The sequence below is a fragment of the Macaca thibetana genome, chromosome 7, assembly GCF_024542745.1.
Source record: "Macaca thibetana thibetana isolate TM-01 chromosome 7, ASM2454274v1, whole genome shotgun sequence".
NCBI lineage: Eukaryota > Metazoa > Chordata > Mammalia > Primates > Cercopithecidae > Macaca > Macaca thibetana.
This window is the reverse complement of record NC_065584.1, coordinates 124890817-124902948: the sequence shown is the minus strand read 5'-3', so window position 1 is coordinate 124902948 and position 12132 is coordinate 124890817.

Below are 12132 nucleotides of genomic sequence, written 5' to 3'. Positions count from 1 at the left end.
CAAAAATCAACACACATCTAGCAGGTGCCTGCTGTGGTAAGGCACTGCTAGGCACTGTGGGGAATACAAAGAAATGAGGGGTCATTGTTCATGTTTACCCTTTCACAGTTTACATAAATGTGCACATAATTATATGACATATGACAATGTGGGTGTTAAGCCATCTTTCTAAGGTTTTCAGCTAGCAAGTCATCTAGAAACGTTGACCAGGAGAGAGCAAATACGAATAACCATATGATTTTTGTTAATAAAATTGAGAGGAAAACAGTTGATACTTCTTTACTAATTTTAAGAGCAATAAGGAGACCAGACTACAGCCTCCCTCATATGGAATCTTCTTGCCCTGTCTTTGCATCTGCCCCCAATTCAGTGAATGGATGTGGAGATTGGTCACCCTGCCACTCCTTTATCCTCCTATGCCTCCTCATTCCATCTTGGTGGTACACTTTTATGACCACTGCCTTTGGTGCAATAAATGATTACACAGTCTTTTATTATCCCTATTTTATGCAATGCATTTTAAGTGTTATTTAATGTGTTTAGGGGCAGTGATGATAGGTAAGTTGGATGGTGAAGTCTGGAATACATCTCAACATTTTGCATTCATCCTTATAGAAATAATTTCCATGTATAAATTGTAGCAGAGGACAGACAAGGCGGCTCACACCTGTAATGCCAGCACTTCGGGAGGCCGAGGCGGGCGGATCACCTGAGGTCAAGACCAGCCTGGCCAACATGGTGAAACCCTGTCTCTACTAAAAACACAAAAAATTAGCTGGACGCAGTGGCACGTAGCTGTGGTCCCAGCTGCTCGGAAGGCTGAGGCGGGAGAAGTGCTTGAACCCGGGAGAAGGAGGCTGCGGTGAGCCGAGATCGTGCCACTGTACTCCAGCGTGGGTGACAGAGTGAGATTCAACTCAAAAAAAAAAAAAAAAAAAAAAAAAAAAGCGGGCCGGGAGCGGTGGCTCACGCCTGTAATCCTGTAATCCCAGCACTTTGGGAGGCCGAGGCGGGCTGATCACGAGGTCAGGAGATTGAAACCATCCTGGCTAACACGATGAAACCCCGTCTCTACTAAAAATACAAAAAATTAGCCAGGTGCGGTGGCGGGCGCCTGTAGTCCCAGCTACACCGGAGGCTGAGGCACGAGAATGGCGGGAACCCGGGAGGCGGGGCTTGCAGTGAGCCGAGATTGCTCCACTGCACTCCAGCCTGGGCGACAGAGCGAGACTTCGTCTCAAAAAAAAAAAAAAAGGTTGTAGCAGGGATGGAGAACTGTTTACCAGACTTTATGCTCCTCTTTGTAGTGTCGTGTATTGCTAGGAAAAAGCTTCCCATCCAGGAACTGTCTTTCCGTTCCCCTTGTGGCTAGGTGGGGTCAAGTGATAAATTCACATGATAGAACATAAATAATTGTGTACCACTTGCAGGCCAGTTTAAAGAAACATGGGCTGCGCGTGGTGGCTCACGGCTGTAATCCCCGCATTTTGGGAGGCCGAGGTGGGCGGATCACAGGGTCAGGAGTTCGAGACCAGCCTGGCCAATATGGTGAAATCCCGTCTTTTAGTAAAAACACAAAAATTAGCTGGGTGAGGTGGCAGGCGCCTGTAGTCCCAGCTACTCGGGAGACTGAGGCAGGAGAATCGCTTCAACCCGGGAGGCAGAGGTTGCAGTGAGCCGAGATCATGCCACTACACCCCAGCCTGGGCGACAGAGCAAGACTCCATCTAAAAAAAAAAAAAAAAAAAAAAAAAAAAAAGGAGTATGCATGCCCCCTCCAAGTTCTCTCTTGCTGACTGGCTGCATGGATGACAAAGCCAAGGAGATAATGAAGCTATGTGATGAGAAATTGCTTGGGCCTGAATCACCAGAGGAGGAAAGGCACCCAACTGACCAGGAATGTTAGCACTGGATTGTTACGGGAAGTAGAAATAAACTTGTTATATTAAACTTGTTATATGTTGGGATTATGTGTTATAATAGCTAGTGTTACCCTAAAGAAAACAAAAGTAAACAAAAAATCCTTTCATTGTAAATTGCATTTTCTTGGAATTTAACTTCAATATGGAATGTAGACCAGTCCTCTATTTCAGGTATGTAAATTTGGGCCCTCTGTCCTTATGGAGATTATAATTTAGTTAACTAGTCTATCTTTAGTCATGTCTTCTTTTATCATTTAGTGACCTGAAGGAATTACAGAAAGTATAAAATGAAATTTGCATAAAAACGTAAGGTAGAAAGGGATAGTATGATGTTCATTGAGAAAATCAGGATCCAAAAGTATCCAGGCTGGAATGATGGGTAAAAGAAAGAACACAAACTTTAGGCATGCCTTAAAATGATATGCTTTCACAGATAGTGGTTTGAAACAGTAAGGATTCGGGCATTATTTTGAATTGGAATATGCAACATTTGATAAGTAATGTGGGGGGAGGGAGGGAATGATTTCCACCATGTGCAAGGGAAAAGTGATTCTGTGCTCAAGATGAAGGTTACTCTCCAGTTACCTGAATAAAGTATGTGGGTCAGAATGTTTTAAATTGTCATTTATATATTTGAGTGTGTTAATTTCTCCAGACATAGGGACTTCTGTCTCCTTGGAAGACTGTGTGTATTTGAAAAATGACAATAGGCCGGGCGCGGTGGCTCAAGCCTGTAATCCCAGCACTTTGGGAGGCCGAGACGGGCGGATCACGAGGTCAGGAGATCGAGACCATCCTGGCTAACACGGTGAAACCCCGTCTCTACTAAAAATACAAAAAACTAGCCGGGCGAGGTGGCGGGCGCCTGTAGTCCCAGCTACTCAGGAGGCTGAGGCAGGAGAATGGCGCAAACCCGGGAGGCGGAGCTTGCAGTGAGCTGAGATCCGGCCACTGCACTCCAGCCCGGGATACAGAGCAAGACTCCGTCTCAAAAAAAAAAAAAAAAAAAAAAAAAAAAAAGAAAAATGACAATAAAATACATATGAGAAGGACTGGATTCAAAAGATGAATCCTTATAATTTTTTTATACACTAAAACTCACATTTATAGAAAAATAGGGACTCATTCTATGGCAGACTCAGTCTAGCTGCTGACCTCAGTGACGAAATGGAACGCTGTTCTGAGTGAAATTACCGTAACAGTAGTAAATCATATTTACAGGGCTCCAGAGCAGTGCTGTACAATAGAAATGTAATGTGAGTCACATGTGTAATTTTAAATTTCTAGTAATCACATTTCAAAGTAAAAAGGAATAGGTGAAATTAATTTTAGTAATATATTTTATTTAACCCAGTATATCCGAAATATCATTTCAACATGTACTCAATACAGAAAAATTATTGAGATATTTTACATTTTTTCCCACTAAGGATACAAAACCCAGTGTATTTTTTGCACTTATAAAACATCTCAATTCAGACTAGCCACATTCCAACTTCAAAAGCTACACGTGGTTAATGGCTGCTGTATCAGACAGTGCAGTTCTAAAGCATTCATCCACACTGTCTCATTTAATCTTTGCAGAAATATTCTGCCATAGGTGTTATTATTCACATTTTACACATAATGTTTTCACAGAAATAAGGTAAAGACACAGCCATAATGGAAGAGCAGGGCTTGAACCCAACTTACCTGAAAACCAGTGTATCCCAAGGTTAAGTGGCTTGATGTCAAGTCCAACAGAACTAGCTTCAAATCCTGGCTCTGACATTTATTAGCTGTTACCTCAGGCACATTTTTTCACTCTGACACTTGGTTTCATTACGGAAAATGTTGATAATAAGAACCCTAGTGGGCCAGGAGAGTGGCTCTCATCTGTAATCCCAGGGACTCAGAAGGCTGAGGGAGGAGGATTGCTTGTCCCAGGAGTTTGAGACCAGCCTGGGCAACATAGCAAGACCTGTGTCTACAAGAATTTAAAAAAAAAAAAAAAGGCCGGGCACGGTGGCTCACGCCTGTAATCCCAGCACTTTGGGAGGCTGAGGCGGGCGGATCACCTGAGGTCAGGAGTTTGAGACCAGCCTGGCCAACACGGTGAAACCCCGTCTCTACTAAAAATTAAAAAATCAGCCAGGTGGGGTGGTGCACACCTATAATTCCAGCTTCTTGTGAGGCTGAGAAAGGAGAATCGCTTGAACCCAGGAGGTGGAGGTTGAAGTGGGCCGAGATCGCACCACTTCACTCCAGCCTGGGTGACAGAGTAAGTCTCTGTCTCAAGAAAACAAAAAACAAACCAACCAACCAACCTTAGCTGGACATGATGACATACACATGTAGTCCCAGTTTCTCAGGAGGCTGAGGTGGGAGGATGATTTGAGCCCAGGAGTTTGAGACTACATGAGCTATCATCACACCACTGCATTCCAGCTTGGGTGACAAAAACCCTGTCTCTAAAAAAGAAAAAAGAGAAAGAAAGAAAAAAAAAAAACCTCATAGATTACTGTGGGGTTAAATGAGACCATGCATGCAAAGTGCTCCGCATAGCACCTGCCCCTGGCCAGTGCTCCATGGAAGTGAATGGTTATTGCCTTGGCAACAAGACCCTTACCACCTTCACACACTGCTTCCCAGGAGCTTCTCCTTCCATTCCACAAGGGTTCATTCTCAATATGTACCAAGAACCAATGAACTGGATGATGTTTCTGACTCTAAGTCTAGCCTCATCCTTCACATCACAACTGCTTTGTTGTCGTTTTTGGTTAACATATTATCATCTGCCAGTAGCATACAGTACGATGACTTGACAAACTACAAAGCAAACCCGGAAATATCCAAAGTCAAACCATACACTCCCATTCTGAGACCCCCTCCAAAGAGCCCCCTCATGACTTTGGGGATTGCAGGAATCCGTGCCACGCAGTGCTCAAACTGCCTACATCCCTTCTTCAAGTCCTCTGCAATCTGCAAAACTGAACGCGGGGAAGTAGTATCCCCAAGCAGGAGCTGGGCATCCTCACAGCCTCCTCCCTGCCTGGCACTGGTATCCTCACCTGTCTGCAGTGTGATAACATGACCCCTTTCCCCCAGAGCCAGGTTGCCCGCAAGCCAGTAATAAAGCGTTTTTTTACAACCCTGAAAGAAATACTTTAATAAAGTATATGGTTGGATTATCAAACCCACAAGTATAAAAATATTGTGGTGCTCACACATGCAATGCATGCTGGTTAGTGACTGCCTCCAAAAATGTTTTACTTGACATCACAGAGAAATGGGTTTATTGAAGATAAACATTTTTAAAAGATCGACACATAATGAAGTGAATCATAGTTCATTCACACCTTCAACAAATACTGAGCCCTACCATGGACCATATGAGCAGCATGCTGGTGATGCAGTGGTAGGCAAGAAAGACAGAACTGCTGCCTCTGATGACCTCACCTTATGGTGGGGGATAGAGATATGCATCAAATATAGAATTACAAGCTGTTGTAAGAGCTACAGAGGAGAGGGACACAGTGATCAGGGAGCAAACCACGGAGAACTGATCTGGTCTGCAGGTCAAAAGAGGCTGCCCAGAAAAGTAATGACTGAGCTGAGGGGGCACAGACTATGTGATAGAATGGGGGTCTAGGAGAGAAGCCTCAGCATACGCGAGAGCGTCCAGGGATTATGCTAGGGTCATCTCGGGGTCTGGGATAACAGAACTGTCTATCAAATACATCTTTTATCCAGAGGCCCACTGGGATGTCTTGAGAAGTGGCAGAGAGGATGCTGAGATTCAAGGCTGGGCTCTGGCGGCCGGGCACGGTGGCTCACTTTGGGAGGCTGAGGCAGGTGGATCACCTGAGGTCAGGAGTTCAAGACCAGCCTGGCCAACATGGTGAAACCCCGTCTCTACTGAAAATACAAAAATTAGCCAGGCATGGTAGCGCACGCCTGGAGTCCTAGCTACTTGTGAGGCTGAGGCAGGAGAATCGCTTGAACCCGGGAGGCAGAGGTTCCAGTGAGCCAAGATGGTGCCACTGTACTCCAGCCTGGGTGACAGAGCGAGACTCTGTCTCAAAACACAGGTTGGGCTCCTAAATAAGAAAGGTAGAAAAATGCTGCCCCAAACTTCTAAGAGAAGCAAACTCAGTGGGCAGGAACTCATCCTAAGGTAGGAGAATGCTGGGCCACATGAACGCCATCTGGAAGAGCTAGCTGGTGTCTCGTTCACAAGCCAGACTATTCAAGGTCTGGCCCAGACTCAAGAGAGCTGGGCTTGATGACAGTGGAGAAACCATCCCTCCCCTCGCATTAGCAGAGATGGCAGCTGCAGACGAATGTCACGAGGGCCAGGGTAGTGGCCCTGTCTCTTGGCAGCCAGTGGCTAGAGCAGTAAGGAAAGGGCAGCTATACAGAGTGGTAGACATGAAAGAGGCAGGCGCAGTAAGGGCAGCTTCAGCTGAGAGTGAGCTGGCAGAGTCAGCCCAGGGGAGAGGAGGGGCCCATGGTGCTGAGGTCTTACCCAGTGACTTCAACGTGCTTAGAGATCACGGAATTGTTTTATGTCATTAACTGAGCTGTAGGTTGTCAGATTATGAAAACATGATGATACAGCCTAGAAAATGTCCAGAATTGGGAGGTAACATGGCTCATGGTCCCTCGACACAAGTGGCAGTCTCTTGGGGAACATTTTCAGCAGCACTGATGAGTCAGAAGTGCAATAACACCTGTGACATTCAGGATTTAAATAAGACCTGGGACATCAAAAACCTCATATACCTCAGGCTCTGGCTCTTTAGGTGCCTACCACTTCCTCCCTTTTTGTAGATCCATTCATGATTGAGAAATGTATCAAAAGAGGCAAGTAGAAAACCTTTATATTTATGGTTATTTAAGGAAATGCAAATACAAACCCACTAAAACATTTATTATTATTATTTTTTTTAGAGACAAGATCTTGCTCTGTCACCCAGGCTGGAGTGCAGTGGTGCAATCATAGCTCACTGCAGCCTCTAACTCCTGGGCTCAAGCGTCCTCTCTCCTCAGCCTTCCAAGTAGCCAGGACTACAGGTACATGCCATCACACCTGGCTAATTTTTAAATTTTTTTTTATAGAGAGGAGGGCTCACTATGTTACCCAGGCTGATCTTGAACTCCTGAACTCAAGCGATCCTCCTACCTTGCCTCCCAAAGTGCTGAGATTACAGGCATGAGCCACCTTGCACGGCCACTAAAATACTTTAAAGCAAAATTGAAAAACCGCTTTTATTGTTCAACAGTTAACATTCTTAGTATTTGCAATAGCTAAGCTGAAGGCACAAAGGTAAGCAGAATTAGATATATGGTGTCTATCTGCTTCAAATTCATTGGCTAATTGGGAGCCAGCCATTAATTAAATAATTGCCCTAGGAGATATATAATCACACAGACAGGAGGGCCATAAAGAAGAGGTACATCTCACTGTGAAAGCTTATGGCAGGCCAACTTATCTACTGGAGGGGGTCAAGGAGGCTCCCCTGAGGAAGTGACAATTGGGAAGGTTTAAAGGATGACAGGCAATGAGGCAGATGAGGGAAAGCATTTCAGAGGGAACAGCATGTGCAGAGGCTCTGTGGTAGGCAGGGAAGCAGGTGTAACTGAGCACCTGAAAGGTCTATGTGGCTAGAGAAAGTGTCCTAGGAAGTGGAGGTCAGAAAGGAGGACAGGGTGGACCACGCAGGGTCTATGGCTGTGCTGAGTATATGGGTCTTTATCCTAAGAGTGGAGGGAAGCTATTGAAGGATGTAAGCAGAATTGGGCTGGAATGGGACAATGGAGATTTGGGAAGATAGAAAGGAGGCTACTGCAATAGTTCAGACACAAGACAATATTAGTCCTCACCTTAATTGTGGCACTAGAGATGGAGTAGAGATATAGAGAAGTGGAGGCATCTTGAAGATAAAACATGATTGACGACTGACTGGAACATGGGGAGAAAAAGGGGTTAAGCAAGATTCCCAGGTGTGTGGCCTGTGGAACTGGATGAATAGAGGTCTTGTTCATCATGATAGGAACAGAGTACAAAAGTAAGACTTGGGCTGTGTGCAGTGGCTCATGCCTATAATCCCAGCACTTTGGGAGGCTGAGGTGGGTGGATCATGAAGTCAGGAGGTCCTGGCCAACATGGTGAAACCCCGTCTCTAGTAAAATACAAAAATCAGCCAGGTATGGCGGCGCATGCCTGTAGTTCCAGCTACTCGGGAGGCTGAAGCAGGAGAATCGCTTGAACCCAGGAGGTGGAGGTTGCAGTGAGCCGAGATTGTGCCACTGTGCTCTGACCTGGTGACAGAATAAGACTCTGTCTAAAAGAAAAAAAAAAAAAAAAAAAAGGCCGGGCGCGGTGGCTCAAGCCTGTAATCCCAGCACTTTGGGAGGCCGAGATGGGTGGATCACTAGGTCAGGAGATCGAGACCATCCTGGCGAACACGGTGAAACCCCGTCTCTACTAAAAAATACAAAAAACTAGCCGGGCGAGGTGGCGGGCGCCTGTAGTCCCAGCTACTCGGGAGGCTGAGGCAGGAGAATGGCGTAAACCCGGGGGGCGGAGCTTGCAGTGAGCTGAGATCCGGCCACTGCACTCCAGCCCGGGCGACAGAGCCAGACTCCATCTCAAAAAAAAAAAAAAAAAAAAAAAAAACAACCGAATCTGGCACCTCCTCCTCTCTCTCTTGCTCCCTCTCACCATGTGATGCACGTGCTCCCCCTCCTCCTTCTACTCTGAGTAAAACCTTCCTGAGACCTCACCAGAAGCCGAGCAGATTCTGGAGCCATGCTTGTAGAGCCTGCAGAACTGTGACCCAAGTAAAACTCCTTCCTTTGTAAATTACCCAGTGTCAGGTATTCCTTTATAAGCAATGCAAAACAGACTAACATACTTCCTCCTCTCCTTTTTCTTGGGGAGAAAAGCATGAATTTTGAACATGTCTAATTGTAAGTACCTTTGAGATGCCTAAGTGGTGGTGCTAATTAATTAGCATTTGGATACACGACTCTATAACATAGAGGGTGAGCCCTGGGCTAAGGATCTGTATTTGAGATCACTGGCATATATGCTACTTGAAACATCAGGCATTTGGCCAGGAATGGTGGCTCACACCTGTAATTCCAACACTTTGTGGGAGGCTGAGGCAGGAGGATTGGTTGAAGTCTGTAGTTTGACACCAGTCTGGGAAACAAAGCATGACCCCATTTCTAAAAAAAGAAAAAGAGAAAATTAGCCTGGTATGGTGATGCACACCTGTGGTCCAAGTACTCAGGAAGCCGAGGAATGATTGCTTGAGGCCAGGAGTTGGAGACTCCAGTGAGCTATTATTGTACCTCTGCACTCCAGCCTGGGTGACAAAGTGAGACCCCATCTCTAAAAAAGAGAAGAAAAAGGAAACATTGGGCAAGAATGAGAGAGCTGGGAGAAAACATACAGTAAGAGAAAGAGGACTGGGGAAGACCTTGACAAGCCTCAACATTCAGTGACTGCATGTAGGAAATAACCCACAAAAGAGCCAGAGGAGTAGGAAGCGGTCAGAGAGTGAAGAGCAACACTAGCAGAGGGGGCTGTCCAGAAAGCTAAGGGAGGAGGGTGTTTCAGCAAGGAGAGTGTGATTCTCAGGACTGAATCCTGCTGGGAGGTCAAGAAAGAAGCCTGAGGATGCCCACTGAATCTAGTAAGACAGAGGTCACTGGTGACCATGGGGAAAATGATTCTATGGAGTGATGGGAGCTGGAGTCGAGGAATGAATAGGAAGTTCAGAAATGGAGACAATGCACATAAACAACTCTTTCTAGAAGCTTGGGTATTCTATTAGCACATGCAATTGTGACGTTGAAACCACTGTATTAGGATTCACTGAGGCGAATAACATATTTCAATGGAAAGAGAGCCACTGTTAGTCAATGGGAAACCCACATACTAAAACAGAATTGGTGCCCCTCTTGATGAATCTGTGGAGCACTGATTCTGGTAGGATTGCTACATATATCCTGACAGCAACAAGACAGATGTTCTTCATTTTGGGTATGCACCTGTAAACCTAAACAGCATAATCTATATGTACAGATGGTTTGGTAGACAATTACTGATACAGGGCATTTTTAACCCTTTGATCTACTAGGAACAGGAAGTGGCAGAAAAAGAGACTAATCACAGTGATGGATGTTTCATCAGAACTACTGACTCACAGCATGTATCAGCACCCAGTTCTCGCGACCATTGCCTGTGGCACTTCAAACAGCACGGAGACCACTTCAAAACCACAAGGCTATGGAAACACAAGCATGCGGCATTCACTCAGTCCACAAATGAGAACTACGAGGGAATGGGAGATTTGGGGACTGAAACATACACTAAAACCCACACTTTGACACCTGATCATGTCAGAAGCAGGAGATTATTTCAGTCATTCTGGATCTCAATACTTGAGACATTGTGACCCTCTTGAAGACACTGACAACATTCACTTGGTACCGAATAGGAATCAGCACACTTTTCTGATCTGTGTGCATATACCAAAAATCTCCTCACCCTAATTTCTGATATCTGAAGTTTCTGTTTCGGTGGCAGGCAGCCCTCCTTTTATTTTATCCTTTTTACCTAAAAAGCAGATCCTGAAAAGCTGAAATACATGTCAGGAGAATAAAGTGTTTGAAACTTTCAGCCGGGCGCGGTGGCTCAAGTCTGTAATCCCAGCACTTTGGGAGGCTGAGACGGGCGGATCACGAGGTCAGGAGATTGAGACCATCCTGGCTAACACGGTGAAACCCCGTCTCTACTAAAAAATACAAAAAACTAGCCGGGCGAGGTGGCGGGCGCCTGTAGTCCCAGCTACTCGGGAGGCTGAGGCAGGAGAATGGCGTAAACCCGGGAGGCGGAGCTTGCAGTGAGCTGAGATCCGGCCATTGCACCCCAGCCTGGGTGACAGAGCGAGACTCCGTCAAAAAAAAAAAAAAAAAAAAAAATTTTGGGCAAAGGTCTCACTGTTACCCAGGCTAGAGTACAATGGTGTGATCTTGGCTCACTGGAACCTCCACCACCCAGGCTCAAACAATCCTCCCACCTCAGTCTCCTGAGTAGCTGGGACGGATATTCGAGCCAACACATCTGAATTTTTTTTTTTTTTTGGTAGACACCAGGTTTTGCCATATTTCCTAGGTTGGTCTCAAACTCCTGGACTCAAGTGATCCACCTGCCTCAGCCTCCCAAAGTGCTGGGATTACAGGCATAAGCCACCGTGCCTGGCCTCAAATTAAAAAAAATAATTCTAATAAGCCAGATATGGTGGCATGTACCTGTGATCCCAGCTACTTGGGAGGATAAGGTGGGAGGATTGCTTGAGCCTAGGAGGTCAGGGATACAGTGAGTCGAGACTGTGTCACTGCACTCCAGCCTAGGTGACAGAGTGAGACCCTGTCTAAAAAAATTTTTTTAAAGAGTATCTATTAACGTTTGTTTTAGTCAGAGTTCTTCAGAGAAAAAGGACAAATGGAATATATACATAACATAGAAAGATTTATCCTAATGAGAAATCCCAAGCTCTGTAGTTGGCAAGCTGGGGACCCAGGAGCATCAAAGGTATAGCTCCAGCTGGAGTCCAAAAGCCTGAGAAGCAGAGAGGCAACAGTGTAAATTCTAGTCTGAAAGCTGGCAGGTTTGAGACCTATAAGAGCTTATGTTTCAGTTCAAGTCTGAGGCAGGAAAAGACCAGGATCCCACTCCAGGCAGTCGGGCTGAAGGGGTTACCCCTCTACTCTAGAGGAAAGGTTAGCATTTTGGTTTTATTGAGGCCCTAAACTGATTGAATGAGGTCCACTCACGTTAGGAAAGGCAATCAGCTCTACTCAGTCTACTCATTCAAACGTTAGTCTCTTCTCAAAACATTCTCACAGACACACCCAGAATGATGTATGGCCAAATATTTGGGCATCTTGTGGCCCAGCCAAGTGGACATTCAAAATTAACCATTACAAAAGTAGAGCACAGGAAGACCTGCTGCTGCACCTAAAACCAACAGTCACTCATTCTACCTGCTAGTTCACAAGATTACATTCAACAATGGTGCTGGTAAGTACTTTATAAAAATGGCTGCAATTTATAGAGTATTACATGCATTATCCCAATCTAAGTCTCCAAATCCCGTTCTACACATTCAGAAACCAAGGCTGCAAGAAGTGAAGCAATTTACTCAATGTCATA